The sequence below is a fragment of the Chiloscyllium punctatum genome, chromosome 9 (assembly GCF_047496795.1).
Source record: "Chiloscyllium punctatum isolate Juve2018m chromosome 9, sChiPun1.3, whole genome shotgun sequence".
Taxonomy (NCBI): Eukaryota; Metazoa; Chordata; class Chondrichthyes; order Orectolobiformes; family Hemiscylliidae; genus Chiloscyllium; species Chiloscyllium punctatum.
The window spans coordinates 106,221,641-106,237,133 of record NC_092747.1 but is presented as its reverse complement, the minus strand read 5'-3'; positions in this window follow the sequence as shown (position 1 = coordinate 106,237,133).

Sequence of the window (15,493 nt, the reverse complement as noted above, 5' to 3'; positions counted from 1 at the left end):
GCATCAGTGTCCATACTTAGCAACTGCAGTGATGAAAACAAATAATGCGGAATTATTTTATTATTTCACATGCAGTTTCTAACACATTTTGCACCATAGTAGAGATTTCAACACCTATCGAAAATTAGCTTTTTTTCTGCAATTTGTCAGAGTATCACTTCGCCCAATAAGTGTCGTTGTCAAGCGTACTAATAATGGCAAAAGTGCCAGTCAATAATTATTTTTGCAGTAACAGACACATTCTCAAAGGGCAGCTGGCTGAAAGTTTGAATGATTGACTTTAGGCAACCTTGAGAGACAGTTACAAATGCGACAAATGATCAGAAGGCATGCATTGCAATTCATTTGTTCACTATGGAGTAGGATTTTTGTTTGTTTATCTGTGTGCCTATGAAGAAAGAATTAAATCATTAGCATAAGTGTAGCCCTTTGAATACAAGCTGTTATTTAATTAGATCATGCTTCATCTGCATCTCAACTGCATTTATTCATCTTCTCCCTTGATATCCTAATCCAAAAAAATGATCAATCATAGTTTTGAAATTTCTAATTGCAACAGCATTTCAGGAGAACCATGTCCAGAACTGCATCACTCTTTGGGTGAAGACATATCCCCTGACATCACTTCTGAATGGCTTTGTTTTAATTTTAAACTTACTCTCTTGTTCTAAATGTCCCCTCACCAGAGGACGAAGCTTCTTTCTGTTGAGTCCATGAGCTCCTTGAATAATTTGAAGCACCTCAGTTTGATCTTCCCTTAATCTTCTATAATTGTGGAACTACAAACCTGGTTTATGCAAGGTTTCCTCAGAGTTTAACCCTTTCAGACCCTGTGTAATGTAGCACCATTGGTTGGGAGCTCAGTATTTAGGAGGCTGCTGCAAGTTGACACTGGTGATAATAGACAATATTGTCAATAGACAATAGGTGCAGGAGTAGGCCATTCTGCCCTATGAGCCAGCACCACTATTCATTATGATCATAGCTGATCATCCTCAATCAGTATCCTGCTCCTGCCTTATCTCCATAACCCTTGCTTCCACTATCCTTAAGAGATCTATCCAACTCTTTTTTGAAAGTATCCAGAGACTTGGCGTCCACAGCCTTCTGGGGCAGAGTATTCCATGCACCCACCACTCTCTGGGTGAAGAAGTTTCTCCTCAACTCTGTTCTAAGTGGCCTACCACTTATTTTTAAACTGTGTCCTCTGGTTCGGGACTCACCCATCAGCGGAAACATGTTTCCTGCCTCCAGAGTGTCCAACCCTTTAATAACCTTATACGTCTCAATCAAATCTCCTCTCAGCCTTCTAAACTCAAGCATATACAAGCCCAGTCGCTCCAATCTTTCAACGTAAGATAGTCCCCCCATTCCGGGAATTGACCTCGTGAACCTACATTGGGATTCCAGATGTATGTGTTCCTTGTACGCTCATGTGAATTGTTTTTCTGCTGTGCTCACAGAGATGACAAGTTTCTGTGCTTGGATCCATTGGTGCTCGTTTCATTGAGCATTTGTGAACAATCCCAGAAACAAAGGAGCTCCTTAGTCATGTCATCATCCAACAGGCACACACAAATAGCATTGGGACATGGAGGCCTCCAATAATAATGGCAATAGGATGCCTCTACTTGGACCTTTCACCTCATTGACCTGATTCAGATGTATGTGCTTTAAGCCATTTTGTAGATATTCATAGGAGATTGTGAAGGCAGTAACAAGAAGGAGATCTTCTCTGACGTACACTCAATCCCACTCCCAAATTTTTAAAAAAGGCAGCATTGTATATAAGATATTGTGAATAGCTCTTGCACTGTGTGTGGGCTACAAAACCTTGGAAGGTGATTGCAAATTGTAGAACTAAGATCAATCGTTATATCCAGCCTGACCTTACTTGTCCTTCACATCTACTATTGGATTAATTTGTAATATTAAATGATATGGTCAAGATTGCTTCTACCCAGGATTTTTATTGAACCAGTTGGTTAATGCATGACATACATTTCACAGATTTATGTGATAACATATGTCTTTAACCTATCATGCGAGCATTTGCTTAATGTTATTCCCCTTTGAAGGACAACATATTGCTCTAAAGCTGAGCCACTCCTTCAGAGTAGCACTAAATCAACCACAAAAATAAAGATTGCTGGAGAAGTTTAGCTGGTCTGTCAGCTTCTGTGGAGAGAAAACAGAGTCCCAGCTTGCTGCCTCCAGTCTCCAAATTGATTTTCCCAGCATTCCTGCCATAGCAGTGGCCCCTGAGAAACTCCCTTCACTTTCATTGAACATACCCCTTGGACTATCTGTGACTCATTTCAGACTGATAAATAGATAAATCCTATTGATCTCCATACAGCTCCCGACTAACTCACTGGTTCTTTCTGGACTGGTTGGACTGAATCTGCAGGACTGACTGTAGTCCACTTCCAGACTATAATAATGTAAATCCTCTGAATTTGATCAACCCAAATAACTGACTGACTGTGACCAAACCCCTGGTCTGAGATCAGATGATAGCCTTGACTTACTGATGACAGTCCCTATTGACTTGTCTGAATGCTACTTCCTTTAGACTTTGAGACATGCCCATTTGTCTGATGTGGCAGCAGTGTGTTAGCCAAGTATGCTGCTAGCACATGGTGCAGGTTTCACATTTATGTAGCATGGTGCTGTATAGCAAGTGTTCTCCTGCCTTGACTGAGTTATGGCTGGCAAACAGAACAGGCTGCCCCTCTTTAGGTCTATGTTAAAGGTCTAGATAAGACAGAAGTAATGTGAACCTGTGTCTTTTGAGTAAGGTGGCAAAACAATGCAGAGATACAGTAACCAGCCTGGTATGTGTAAAGTGAATGAGTGCTAAAACAGCAAGCTAAGAATCATAAGAATCATCCTTGGCAATAGTGAGTTTTGAGAAGATTTGTAGCTCAGTTTGAGGTTGTGGGTGTAGGTTTGCTCGCTGAGCTGGGAGGTTCATTTTCAAACGTTTCATCACCATAACAGGTAACATCTTCAGTGAGCCTCCAGACGAAGCACTGCTGATGTTTCCTGCTTTCTATTCATATGTTTGGGTTTCTTTACCATAGGAAATGACAAAATCACAGGAAATGACATCATCAACCCAAATAAACCCAAACATATAAATAGAAAGCAGGAAACATCAGCAGTGCTTCATCCAAAGGCTCACAGAAGATGTTATCTAGTATGGTGGCGAAACATCTGAAAATGAACCTTCCAGCTCAGAGAGCAAACCTACATCCAGATCCTTGGCAATGCATGAGCTGGGAGCCTGTCTCTGTTCACAATGTGGCCCAGCGAGCAACATCATATTACAATGCATTTCAAAGAGCAACATTGAAGTAACGAACTGTATTCTAAGTGAGTCAGAAACATTCTATGACAGAGTGGTAAAGCTGGTGTGTGTCTGATGCCAACCTCCATGGATGGGGAGTATCCTTTGATTATGCCCTGATTTGCTTGTTGGCTAAGATGGGGGCTCAGAGGATTAGAGAGTAAGCTGGAGACATGAGGAGCCCCTTCAGATTTTCATGTCAGAAATTTTCTAAGTTCTATCTACTGTCTGGTAAAATAGCAGACTGCATATAATTGAAGCAAAATAAAGCAATAATGTGATGGCAATGCGTGCAAAGTGATCTCTCATCCCTCACTTGTGAGATTTTTGCCTCACCATGAAAATCTCGGGTTGAAAATTGTGCTTCTTTTCCCAATTTTGCAAAGCTCTTTTTTTCGATTTTGCCATATTTTTCCAATTACTACCCATTCCTAATATTATTTGGGGACTGGAAAAGTCCTGTCATGCCACTTTGAACATTACCTGTCTTGACATTGGGCACTGCCATACAAAAATAAAATAAAATAAACAGCAGTTCAGTGGTGAATAGTAATTCAGCAACAAAATCTAATTGTGGTAATTTCTATGAGTAACTCTGAACAATCTCTGTTAGTGATATCATCTTCAATATTTATTCTCAATTGGCTAATCTGTCTTAAAAGCTATTTCTTATCTGCCGTGCAGTACTCCATGCAGTGATTTTGTTGTGTGATTCATTGAAGCAAACTAGATGTAATATTGTGCTGCAGCCTTTAATTTAATGTATCTAGAGGCTCATATTTGTCTGTTTATTGTGGTGCTCTAGTGTGTGAGCGAGATTAAAATTTTGCAGTTTCTGGTCATGTAATTCTGTGTTATATGAACCACTTCTATCATTAAGGACTGGGATAGTAAATCGTATTGTGGGAAAACACAATTATTACTGACCATGTTCCAGTTATGTTATTCAGTAAAGCTTATTTTGCCATCATAACAATCATTAGTAACAATCATACGAGGTGGGACTATATTCACAAAGCTTCTGCCAATATATTACATCGAGTTACATCCACAGCACAGAAACAAACCATTCAACCAAACTGGCCCATGCTGCAATTTATGTTCCATACAAACTTCTATCCATCCACTTTCATCTCACTTTATCAGCACAGCAGTCTTCTTTTTGTCTCTTATGAATTTATCTACCTTCTAGTTTTACTCTTCCCATAAATTGAAACGTTTCTGCATCTTTATCCTTTAAACCATGTTCTTTATCTTTCGGACTTCAGTCACATCACTTCTCACCGAGTGTTCTTTTTTCTATCGTGAAATGCCACAAACTGTTCAATCTTTCTTGACACTCAGTTCTGATGCTATCCTTTTCAATCCTATTTTGCACCTTAATGAGTGCTTTTCAGTCATTTTAATTATATGGAGACTGGAATTGTGCATGCTCTACTCTAACCACATTTATAATGCAAGCTTATCATAACTTCTCTGCTTTCAACTCTATCCATTTGGAAATTAACCCTAAAACTATTTTTATATGTGGCCGTTTTAAGTTTCTAAAGTATTGTTGAAATGAAATGTACGATGCTTTTTGTAGTTGATATTTTTAATATGAAAATGTTCCTAGATGTTTTAGAGTACTAAAACGAAATTACACACACACTCAAGCACAGGGCCATGGTTTCATCACTAGCAAATTATAATCATAAAATTGCCTTCATTTCATAAAATATCTAATTATATTAAATGTGCATCACTTCACAATTGTTGCTAGAGACAGGTCAAAGATTATCAAGCTAATATCAAGCTGGTAGAAAAGGAAAATAACAATTAATTAAATTTTCAGGCATTTTCTCTGCATCTGCTTTGTCTAAATTATATGTAATTGAATATTATAAAAGGTCTGGGGAGAGAAAGCTGCAGTATAAATAATACTCTTTCTGAATGTTGTTTCAATCCAAAACACTACCCTGACCTTCTCAAATCATTGCATAACACTCAAGTGTTCAAAGATTGCAGAGGTCAATAATGAGTGGACACAGGAATTTTGACATATAATTGGCAAAAGGTTATGGAGATCTGTAACTGACTGCATGAATGGGGATTAAACCCAGAAACTTTGCTCATAAATAGAAAAAAAGAAAATTTTTGGAAATTTGCTCTAAGAATCAAACTTTTGGGCAACAGGTAAAGAACTACAAAGTGGGGTAAGAGTGAATAGGTGACTTACTCGAGATGTATAAGATAAACAGAGGGTTAGATAGGGTGGACAGTGAGAGCATTTTACGTCAGATGGTGATGGCTAACATGATATAGTTTTAAATTGAAGGGTGATAGATTTAGGACAGATATCAGGGGTAATTTCTTTACTCAGAGCAGTAGGCGTGTGGAATGGCCCATCTGCAACAGTCGTAGACTTGCCGATGTTAAGGGAATTTAAATGGGCATTAAACATACATATGGTTAATAATGGAATGATGTAGGTTAGATGGGCATCAGATTAATTTCACAGGTCAGTACAACATCGAGGGCCGAAGGGCCTGTACTGCGCTGTAACATTCTATGTTCTATGTCTTTTCAATCAGGACACAATAGGCCTTTGTTAGCATGAATTTTCTTTGATTATATTAAGTCTTTTGTTATTGCGAACACTTGATGTTTTGAATCTTATTTTTACTTTTTGTTCTATGATCATGAACATTTGATGCAATCATTGAAATGAAAGTATTGACAGTCATCATTTTGATTTCAAATGGACCATTGCCATGTTAGGTAATTGTCCTGGGTTCCTCGAAAGATTAGTGCTTCTCTGTACTGATCATTAAAGGATTGCAAGAATGCAGATTCACATTACAGCTGAGAAACTCTGGCAAGCCCCATGCATAATTTGAAGGTCAGAGTTGACAGCATAAATCACAGTGATGCATTTACAATGATAAAGGAAATTGCCAGTTAAAGAATTACATTATTGATGGTTTGAATAAATGAGCCATTAATCTGGCAAGTGCAAGGGTCGGGGAGGGTAGCGATTCTTTGACACAAGAAGATTTATTCAGGTGATTTTCTGGACCACTTACTACACAAGTGAATATTTCTTCGCAAGAAGAAATTTGGGTGGAATTAAAATAAAACAAAATGTACTAACACTAAATTCACATTCATAAGCTCAAAAACATCATTCATTTTTCACTTGGAATTTTTTTCTTGGAGAATGGCCAACATTAAAAGGAAAAGGTGCAGAGATAAAATGATATGTTTCTGATGCAAGAAAGTAAAATATCAGCATAATATTCTATAATTAGTAATTCAGATATCTAAACCATTGTCCACAGATACTGACCAAAGAAACAGTCCCATTGATAGGAATAAAATAAGGACATAACAAATCAATGCAGGAGTAAACCATTCAGCCCCTCAGACCTGCTGTGCCATTCAGAAATATTTTACTGGTTCTTCTTCCTTAAAAAAATTATTCCCACCACAACCCTCAATTCCCTCTGAATCCAAAATAACCTAATACCTTTATTTCCAGTACCGTTACTGCTTTGTCAAAGAGTATCAAAAGGAGGTAATGCTTACAGAGTAATGGCATGGATCTAGTAATCCAAGAAGACAGGCTAATGTATCAGGCTCTTGAGTTCAAATCTCACCAAGGCAGATGGTGAAATTTGATGTCAATAAAGATCTGGAATCAAAAGTGATTGCTATTACAATTCTGGTGACTATGTATCCATTCGTGTAAAAACACTTCTGGTTCACTCATATCCTTGAGGAAAGAAAATCTGTTGACCTAACTGGGTTTGGTTCGATGTGACTCCAAATGCATAGCATTGAGATTGAATCTTAATTGCCTTCTAAAATGCATTGACAGTCAATTGGTTCAAGGGCAACTAGAACTAGACAACAAATGCCAGTCTTGTTAGCAATGCCCACATCTTGTAACAGAATTTGAAAGAAGTCTAATTACTATAAACTGTTTACCCTTACCAGTAAATCCTTCTAGTGTTCAATTAATAATTTGCAAGTCTTTTGTAACAATAATTCATATTAATATCATCAGACACTTTGATCCTCAGTACCCCTCAACGTGAAAATAATAATCTCTAACAATAAGTTTAGCTTACAGCTGAAAATAAGTACTTCTAGCAATTTTGCAACACTGCGTTCATGATAATATGATTTTTAAAAATGTATATAATTCTGAACTCTTTACATGTACAAATGATTTAGAGTTTCTCTTCTCCTTGACGACATCTTTGAGTAGGTCAGATCTTGACCTAGCTAGTGACAGCAACATCCTGTGTAAGAGTTAAAAAAAAGGTGTTGACAATGATTGATGGAATTGATAAGAGAAGATGGTACCTTCTCAGTTAAGCTTTTAACGTGGTTTATGTTCACAACTTTCTTTGGAGAAGTTCTCAGAGACTTCAAATCAAATTAAGGAGCGCATACATGGGAGGCGGTTAACCAATTATATCTGGCAGAAAGTGAAACAATTAGCTTTCTAAAGAGCACTAACTGCTACTTCCTCAGGTAATGGTGCCATTTGGTTATTTGAGTTCTTAGGTCAATGTCACTGATCCTTATGACAACCCAAAGTAAATCACCCATCAAAATGAAGTTAACCACTCCAATCTTCACTTCAAAATTGCCAATGTTCTACATTCCTCTTTTATTGAAATGGGTTTTGAAGTTTACTGACCTTATAGAGTTTCTCTTTTGATACTCAAGTTTCTTAATCTAGGTTTAAAGTTACAAAATGCATGTGTATTTTCTCACCAGTGAATAACATGTCATTCTGATAACAATGAGATATCATACGATACCTCAAAAGTAATAATTAAATTTTTGATGTGTGTTACCAATACCTTGTAACACTTCCTTCATAAAGGGGAAACCATCTTATGACTCAGATAACAACGTGAAAAGTTATAATGATCCATACCGCATTTGTTAAAAAAAGTGAGTAAAATCATTTGACTGAAGAAAGTAGTTGACTATTGGGGATCACCTTGAAAGGAAGACTGTAGCAGCCAAGCAAAACATTATTGCATCAATCATTGCCATTGTGTATTTAAGAACATTAGATACCAATTTTAGTTATTACTAATAGGAATCTAATGTAAGTAACAAATGGTTCATTTTCACCTTGGAACATCAATGTGAATGCATTGCCACCAGCTTCAGAAGGTAAAGTTAAATTGTTGAGACAGGTTTAAAACTCATGAACAACTCTTTCTCTATTGGTGCTAAAGGAAAGCCACCACATGCCAAGATGATTGGCATGTACTGCCTGGATCGCACAGTTTCACAATTTAAGTGGAATAACAAAGCGAAGTTGAAGAAATAAACACTCTCCTTTTTTGACTTTGAACCATGATGTCACCTGTCATCTTATTTCTTCTGTTAAATATCCGCCATCATTTCCACTCTGTACATAACAATACGATCTGAGTAAAACATCATAAAGGAGCTTCACAGGGGTATGACGAAACAAAACTTGACAGTATACCACAAAAGGAGATGAAAGAAATGTTTCAGCCCCACATCCCCTCAAAATATTTGTGCTTATCCAATGTTGGCTGTTTGAGCATCTCGGATTTTAATCAGTGCTTGAAGGTGCACCCAGATGGCCTTCATTTTATCAATTGTTTAGAATGAGGAGCGACTCATTATTTTGAGTAGGTCCACATAATTTTAAGGAGAAAAACTTTTGATATTGGCTTAGCATTATTTTGGATTATTTCAAAACTTATCCATTGTATGTCTATATCCTGAACAGCAGTTAAAAATAATTGTTTTGTCCTTTATTGCACTTGTCTAAGATGTTTCTTTCCCAAGATCTGTAATTCAGGATATTTTCTTCAGTAATATGTTGTTTCTTTGCTGAGTTCCTTTTATTGGAATAATGTCCAGATTTGCATTTTACAATTAAGGACAAATTTCTGTTCAGAGATAATACATTGTTTTTTTTTCATCTTTGAGGTCAGAAGTGGGAGTTGTGAAATTGACCGGCTTTAGAGAAAGTGCCAGAAAGTGGTATTGCTGTTTGCTCTGGTGCTGGGTTTTGTGTGGTAACTGGATTTGAGTCTGCTAGCCCCATTAAACAGTTTGGAGGCAACCACAATTGTCTGCTGGGTGACAAGATGCACTGTGTGAAATGCCCACCTCAGTATATGAGAATTCTTCTCAATTATAATTGTAACAGTAAAGCTGATTTGCAGTCACAAATCCATCCCTTCTCCCTTCACTCACTCCCAATCCATCTATACTGCCACTTCATACTCCCCATCCATCCTCATAGCCCCTCGTACATTGCTGGCCCTGCTCTGGCAAATCCATGCCCATTCACCCACTAGACACTGTATAGAACAAATTAACCTTGTAATGAAAAAATAAGTTTTTTTTTAAAAGTGTAAAGTCAGCCAGAAACTTTAAAATATCAATAGCAGAAACTTCAAGTACGTGAATCCTCTATCATGTACAAATAAACATTGCATGCTGAAATTTTACCAAACATCAGCTGTGTCAGTTTCAATAAATTTTATTGAGGGTCAGCTTTAGTGTGATTTCCCACATTATATTTCCATACTTACCACATTATGATGCACCATGCCCTTCTGGTGCCTCTCTTGATATTTTTTTCCTTCTTGCCACAACTGGAAGCAATTGCCACTTCCAAGATTTCCATGAGTCCTGGTGTTGACACCATCTTTAAAGCCCAGTTATGTACCAGATCAAGGGCTATTGGTCCAGAATTGCTCTGCAAAGTTCCTGTCAATATCCCCAACGAGTCCAGCAAATGAAAACCCCAACCTTATTGTTGATGGGGACCTGGAGGCCATAATGGATGGGATGTTGTAGACAAAGGCCATTGTCTTCAGTTCAGAACTGGAAGAAATGACTTTGCCATCAGACACTGACAGTCTGATATGAGATTGCTACCTGGAGCAGTGTTGCTTCCAAGATCCAGAGCACTGCCCAGTAATGAAAGAACAAGGTCAATAACCTTTTCTGTTCTAGAAGGGCAATAAGGGCTGCCTTATGCTCTCTGAATCTTTTGTATTGCACCCATTTCCAGCTAAGGCTCCTGGTCTACCACACTCATATTGAATGTAGCATCTTCCCTCACACACTCCCATCCACTCCAACACCCCTGCAATATTGACCCTGCATGACCTCTGCACTGTCACTTTAGTCTGTGAAAGTCTCAGATATTAAAATCAGATTAGGCAGATGATGGAAGCAAATATCGATATAGATGATGATCATAACATTGAGTTCTCAGCGAAGAATGCATGACGAGGCTTGGATGGAGCCACAAATTTCTGGGTGTCACAGGTAGAACATGTGGTCATCTGGAATTCACATGCCATAACTAAATCAACACATACACAGGAAGAGTGCTAATCCCTAAGTTTCCAAAAGATTTTTCACTACAGGAAGACGGAACTTGTCTGTAAAACCTGATGATACCTGTTAAGCAGGGAAAACCTTTATATCAAAGGAATAGAACTGTTACAATGCAGAAGGAATAGATTTGGCTCATATTGTCTCCACTTCCTCTCCGAATGAGCATTTTTCTTCAAGCCATTCTCTTGCCTTCTTTCCCTTTCCTTTCCATTTTTTTCAGCTCAAGTATCAGCCAAGGAACTATAATTATTTTTGCATTTAAAACATTTGTGTTGATAAATGGACACAATTCTTTCCACCAGAAAGTCGAAGGTTGGTTGCTAGTCTGATGCTAGCAAATGCAACTCCTCTTCTGCACTATTTTGCTTTGATGGTACATTCTGCCTCTACTGAATGGTCTGTTTCATGTGTTGATCCCTCAGCATCTGATTTTAAATAGTATAGTTTATATGAGTTGTGTCAGCTGTGGGTACAGCTGGTGAGGATAACTTTCAGCTGACGAAGGACTGAGCTCACTGTCAAATGAGTCATGTCAGCACTGTCTCCCTTCGATAGTATATTCAGCTCAGTTCTTTGTGGATAATGAGCTTTCTTCCATGTTGCTACTAGAGGATCATTCTACAACTCAATTGTGTCACAAACCATCAGCACGAAAACAAGGTACACACACTTGGGGGAAATTATATAAGAAATGGAGGTCAGAATTCATGGCCTGGAGTTGTTGAATTTAGTGTTGGGTCCAGATGGCTGCAACCTATTGAATCAGAAAATAACATTTCCACCATGGAAATGTTGATGAAGTTTGTTGAAAAATAAGTTATAATCTGATGATTTTGGCATAACAATTGACAGTAAAAGTGTTGCCACTTGATCAGCTGAAAAAGTTCTGTGCACAAAGTGTTAACTTTGTTCAAAGTTTTATCTTGATCCAATAGGTTCTTGCAAACAATTGGCAGTGGTTGGATCATTGTTTCCAAAATTTCTTCCGTTCTGAGGAAGGGTTATTAGACCCAAAATGTTAACTCTGACTTCTCTCCACAGATGCTGCCAGACTAACTGAGTTTTTCAGCAATTTCTGTTTTTGTTTCCAAATGTCTTTGTTAGCCAGGGTGCAACTTGTGAAAAGTCTGATCTTGTTATAAACTAAGTTATTTTTCCAGCCTAATGTTATAGTACTGAAACATTACTCAGGCATAACCCTTTATGTGAAAAAGTTGCCCCTTCAGTCCCTTTTATATACTTTCACTCTTACCTTAAACCTACACTGTCTAGTTTTGGAATCCTCTACCCAGCTATTCACTCTATCCATGTTCTCTGATTTCATAAACCTCTATAAGGTCACCCCTTAACCTCCAATGCTCCAAGGAAAATAGCCCTCCCCTATTCAGCCTCTCCCTATAGCTCAAACCCTCCAACCCTGGCCACATCCTTGTAAGTCTTTTCTGCACCCTTTCAAGTTTAACAGCATCTTTCCTATAGTAGGGCATCTTTAAATATATAACTGCCTGTAGTGACACCAGAATTCATTGACTGAATGTAGATATTTGGTTAATTGTGTTAAATTGTATGCATTAGTGCACATCATTTATTTAATGCACATATTCTTCATTCAAAGCATATAGCTGGAAAGATATTCCTGCTTTGATCAAAAGATGCTGCTGCAGTTTTGGGCGCGAGTACCAAATGCTGTAGCTTGGAGAAATTCAACAGATGGTTTTCTGTGAAGTGCTGCATAAATAGATTCTCTAAGTTGTTTGCTGAGCAAATGAACTGAACCGCTCTTCACCCAAAGACTTGACATCGACATATTTCCTTGGTGTTGTGGAAAAATTCAATGTAGGGAAACCTTCTTAGAACCATGTTTTTTGGGATATGATCAACAGTCACGTGGAAAATATCCATGTCAATTTGAAAGAGTCACCTTTGATTTATTAAATCATGCCTAACTAACTGATGGAGATTATGAAGAGATACATGTTAGACCTCAGCTGGAGTTGTGTGTGTAGTTCTGGGTATCATACATGAAGAAACACATCAGTGAGAGTGCAGAAGTGGTTTACAAAATTGGTTCCAGAGATGAGAACCCTGAGATATGAAAAAAGATTCAGGAAGATGGGGCAGTTTGCCTGAGAGAGAAAAAAGGCTAAAAGTAGATCTGATATTAATTTTCAACATCATGAGGGGTCTTGACAGATTAAATATGGAGAAAGTATTCCTGCTCATAAGAGGATTGAGAAGCAATTTTAAGATGGTTTGCAAAAGAAGCAAATGCAAGGTGAGAAAATAAACCTTTCACAGAGCAACTAGTCAAGGGTTGGGAATGCATTGTTGAGAAGTATGGTGGAGGTAAGTTTAATTAAGGCATTCAAGAATACATTGGAGGATGATTTAAGTGGGAACAATGGGAGGAAAAGCTGGGAGCTTGGCATTGCTCAAAGAAGCAGAGCAGACATGATGAACTGAATAGTCTCCTTCTGCATTACAACAATCTGTGTCATCCTTATACCAATTCCAATAAGACAAACTGACGACAGAAAACCAACACAAGAATCGCAGATATGGCTGGGGAACATGGCCACACCATGGTGTACAGTGGTGCAGATTTCTCCTAAACAATGCTGAAAAGTTCTCCAGTTCTATTAAAGACAGAGTCATTTGAGGAAAAGAAATTTAAAAAAGACAGAAGCAATTTCAATGAGAAACCTGTGAGTGTTTCTTTAAATATTTACTGAGCAGCTTAAAAGCATGCATTCTGGATTAGAGTGGTGCTGGAAAAGCACAGCAGTTCAGGCAGCATCCAAGGAGCAGGGAAATCGATGTTTCGGGCAAATGCCCTTCATCAGAAAGAGGCAGAGTGCCTGAAGGGAGGAGAGATAAATGAGAGGAGGGTAGGGGTGGGAGTGGGGGTGGGCCCCCACTCCCGGGTGTGTCCCCACTCCCAACCCCATTCCCACCCCCATCTCCACACCCCCTCCTGATGAAGGGCTTTTGCCCAAAACGTTGATTTCCCTGCTCTTCAGATGCTGCCTGAACTGCTGTACGTTTCCAGCACCACTCTAATCCAGAATCTGGTTTCCAGCATCTGCAGTCATTGTTTTTACCTTAAAAGCACACATGCCGGTCAGTTCCTATAAAAGCAGTATTCAGATGACAAAAAGAACTGAGCCTGCCTGTGAAAGCTCAAAACAACTAGAAAGGATGAAAGTTACTGAAAAAGCTGGTGATTACCATGGTGAGTCTCACAAAAGTGATAAGTGGAAAAATCAAAATCATAAACCAAGGATGAAGCAATTAAGATCAGACAACAAAGAAAGCTTAGTCCATGAGAGGAAGTGTGAAAATTCTTATGTTAAGGAAAAAATTCTAAGCTGAGAGACTAAAAGAAGGTTTAAGTTACTATATTTATTAAACAGGTGCTATAATTATTTAAAATTGTAGGGGAAAGCTAAAAGCATTCTTTGAATTAATGGTAATTTATTAAGAGAAACAAAAAGTAGCAGCTTAATTCAATTAATTTAAGTGGAAAATCAAAGACAGTTATAAAACAAAATCATTACTTCAATGAAAAGAATTTTTTTGTTGTGCAACTAAAATAATTTTTAAAATACAAAAACAGCATGACAAAATAATTCTTCCAACTAAAAAAGTGCGAATCACAGAGTAAAAGCAGAAAAGGTGCAATCAGCCATATTATTAAAAAGGAAGCACATTCATGAAGAAGGGGAATAAAAGCACAAAGTTTATTTTCCTCAAACTTTGAATAAATAGCAATATGGAATTTCCCCATTTTAACCTATTTTGTTGATTTTTAGATGATTGAAAATAATATTTTCAGCAGAATACTAACCTTTGAAGAAGCAACAGACTCATTCCTGGACGTAATAGGTGATTCATCTGAACCACATACAGCAGGGAAATTACAGGTTTACAATATAATTCAATGAATTTCAAAACTGACATCAAGGCGAGTGTTTCTGTATTATATGAAATCACCTTTGGCTGAAGAGAATGAAATTGCAACCTTCTAACTGGGTATTGAGTGGAGTACAGGGTAACCTCAGTTTTCTGAACGACACGGGCAGGGAGTATTTTGTTTGGATAATCAAATGTTTGGATAACAAAGTTTACCCAAGCATCGGGACCTTGAGACCTTGTTTGGATAATCCAAAATTCGGATAATCGATGTTTGGATAACTGAAGTTGTTCTGTACTCATTACACAGCTCAAAACCATAGAATTGCAGAGTGAATTCTTAGCAGGCAGTAGTTAATATCATTGGTATAAGTGGACATTATTAATGACCAAGAGTCTCATGTCTGAGCGGAAAAGCATGTTTCATTCTTTCAATTCTACAGTTTGATGAGAACGCTCAAACAGCTTGAGGTAAATGTCAGTGATCAATGTAAATTTATCCATCATAGATTTCAAAGGGCTGAGAAGAATGCTCTCTGAAACCAAGTGAAAATATGTTTTAATATTAATTGCTTGAGATTAATTATATTGATGTGTGACTTCATGGCTGAGAGGTCAGAGATGCCGTTGATTTTACAGAATTGAAGTTATTCAGTTATCGTTCAACTCCAGGCAGATCTTCAAAATCAAATCTTTGGATGTCATCAAACTCACAATTGCCAGGCATTAGGAGTAACCCCTTGAGACAATCAATTCAACTTTTCAGGGGAAACAGTACCAAACAACATAGTCAGCTTTACTGTCTATGATTGATCCTGATACAATGAC